The following is a 3,481-nucleotide window of genomic DNA, read 5'->3' on the forward strand; positions in this document are numbered from 1 at the left end:
AGAGTAATGTACACATTCTTGTTTGTTTTTTCCAATTTAGTGTTGTTACTTTGGGCACTCGTTATGATCTCACTTTCAAATCCCTCATCTAAACTGAATTGTGGATCTTGATGGATTAAGGGCCTCAAATGTAACTTGAGCTCAGAAAGGGGGCCCTCCACTCATCTTCTCCTCAAGGGTGATTCATACTTTAGTTGTGTGCCAAGTTGTTAAGTACCAAAAATAGTATCTTTAAGCTTTGTGAGCTTGTATATTATATACATGCTATTTTCGGTGCTCGACACAGCGCGTAACCGAGTATAACTCAGGTAATGCCACACCAAACCAAGAGGGCTTCTGTGCAAGTGAAAGCCATTTAGTGGAACACTGGGAAAACTGACTTTGCCTTTACAAGTCTCAGTGACTTCTCAAAAGATTGACATGGATACAGAACATAAAAAACATGACAGCTGGGGGTACAGCCCACAGTTAAGTTCCACAATAGACAGTGTGTATATGCACTGTACACATAAGCGTGCATGTATTTACACACTATACACCAGCTTTGTGTGATTTTAGGGCAAAATCTGTAGGAGCCGTGTCCAAAAATGTGTTTTGCAAGAATCAGCCTCATGGTGGCGCTAGAAGAGGGCCATTTGAGAAATGAGGGGTGGAGGTTGTGGTTTGGCAACCAATGAGTGAGTGTGCAAAGTTTGGCATGGATCAGGGCAACGGTGGAGGAGATTGAGTGGGGGAAACGTGTGACGTGACTGACAGACTGACTGACAGACAGCCAGCCGGTGGAGGTTTTGATAGTAACTGCGACCTGACAGTCGCAATAATTTAGTTGTGATGAGGCCTATTTTTGAGGGATCAAGCACTGATATGACCAGAATAAAACATAGAATAGGTTATAACCAGTGATTCTCAACCTTTTTAATTTCAAGGAACCCCCTGTTTGATCTGTTAGGCCACGGACCCCTACTTGGTATGTCTTTGACCCCAATGAAACATTCTCTACAAATCTATGCATACATAAATGGAAACAAATCATTCCATTTGTTCACTTCATAACTATACCAATAATTTAGCTGGGAACCCTCCAAAGCCCTTCAAAGACCCCTGGGTGTCCCCAGACTGCACGCTGAGAACCACTGATATAAACACAGAAGAAATGGGAGAGATGGGTCTGTTTGGATGAGAATTGAATGGGCAGCTCATTTGATTTAGGTCTGCAACTATTGACTATTTTCTTAGCGTTTATTCTATCGGTTACTTTTTCAATTAATCAAATAGTATTTGTATATTTTTGAAACTTTCTATATCAACGAATCAATTAACCAATTTACTTAGTAATAAAATAGATCTACAAGCTACATACATTTTATTTGAGCTTTTTGCCTATAATGACAATAGAGATAGATTATTTATTGATTATCTTATTAAATTATCAATTATATCTTTATTCATAATCAATTAAATCAATTACTTCGATTAACTGTTACACCCCTAAATCGGATGGCAGTGGGCTGATCATTGTCACCAGAACCATTTTCCATTGGCAGATATAGTATGCAACCACACACAAACACCAAAAATAAAAAAAGAAATTATTGATATTGCATATGCAGAGATATAAGGATGTTGAAAGTAAAGTCTGCTTTGACTGCACACGTTACCATGATATTCACAACAGCTGTACCGACAGTAGAGCTACACTGTACCTACAGTTATGATCTCAGGGGCCTCTTTCATAAAACACATTCTTCAGATTTAAACTGAGATCAGTGGTTCTCAAAGTGGGGTCCAGGGACCGCCAAGTTCCTTGAGGGTGTTAGAAATGGACCAAAATGGGCCATTTGTATACTCTCAGAAGGAGTTATGGGGTCCTTGAAATTAAAAAGTTGGAGAACCATCGACCTAGATTCCACTATACGCTCATGTGCTGTAGATTGTACATCAAGGACAGTGACATTTTCAGAGTACCCATTTTATAACCGATGACTGGGTGTGGGATTAATGCTACAATCCTGGACTTATTTTAATGAGTAAAGGTTATTTGAAACAACCTTAGAGTATGTTTATGTAATACAACATATTTACCACATCTGCAGTGATTGCAGGTAGTCTTGAGAAATGTTGGTCCTTTTGACTGGTAGGACACCTAGTGGTTGGCAATGTCAATAGTATTATTTGAACAACAAATTGTGCTGGAATGGACTCTACATGGCCATCTTTATTGTAGTTTGGACATTGTTGCAAATGACATCTCTACATCACAAGAGAAAACTTATGGATTGAAGACTTTTTATAACTGAGGCCCCATAAAGTGTTGGCTGTGAACAGGATATGCATGCTGTTAGCAGCTTTTAAGCTATGACATACTGTATATATCAGTGGTTCTCAAACTTTTTCGATATGATATGTAATTGGCCGCAGAGCCCCATCTGTAAATACAAGATTTCAGAAAAAAATAGATCTACAAGCTCCCAAAGCATCGCATTGCTATTGCGTTGTTAGATTGTAGATCAGCTATTTTCAAATAGCCGATGAGGGTTGGTTAAAAGTGGTTAAACCGATTTTTCTGGGGACCTCCTGGAGCCCTCCTAAAGAACCCCAGGGGGTCCCCCAAACCCCACTTTGAGAACCACCGTTGTATATACGCCACACACTAAAGTTCCATCATTCACTGTTCACCGCTTCAGCTTCACACCGAGGGAACTAAGAAGATCCCCATCTGTGCTGCGTTTTCAGTGGCTTTCTGGTGAAATGTAAAAAGAAAATGAAAAAGAAAAAAAACAAACATCCATGGCAGAGGAAGCAACATGTCCCTGACATAAACATAAGGTAAAGAGTGAAAGAATACACAGAAGCACACAAGATTCTAAGGCATCACACGGTTTGACCAGCGATCCCACAACACTGTGGATATTTAAACTCATAGAGTCCGTCTTCTAGATTTCTCCTCCTCAATGCCCCAGGTCCCTCAGGAGCCCAAAGTAAGTAGAGTGATAGGAGGACATGGGGACTCGCAGGATGAGGGCGGAGAGCAGTCATTTATTCACAGACTCGTAAGGGTTCATGTCAACAACTTCAGCGTCTTTATAATTTTTTTTTATCTTAAAGGGTGCCATAATCACCCCAAAAATCACGAGCTTCCCCAGCAGCATCCACGTTTTGGGGGGCAGTAATGCAGTCTCTTGATCATCACCGATCGTCTGCAAATTCATGATGAGAATCAAGGGAGGAAATGAGATGACCAAAAAAAAAAGAGCATACGTGTGAGTGAACTGCAGACCACCCAGGAGAAATCATCATATCCTGCAGTAGGCACTGTAATGATCAACCAAAAAAAAAAGGCAGGGAGGCGTCTTCAATGGTCAGCCTTGCTGGTCCCTCATGCTTAGGCCTAATTTATGCTCCGTCACGCCATGGTGTTGTGCGTCGAGAATGGCCGTCCTACAAGCCCACAAAATGTTGCGGATGCGACGTGTTGTGAGCT

This window comes from Nannobrachium achirus, assembly GCF_963921795.1.
Source record: "Nannobrachium achirus genome assembly, chromosome: 2".
Taxonomy (NCBI): domain Eukaryota; kingdom Metazoa; phylum Chordata; class Actinopteri; order Myctophiformes; family Myctophidae; genus Nannobrachium; species Nannobrachium achirus.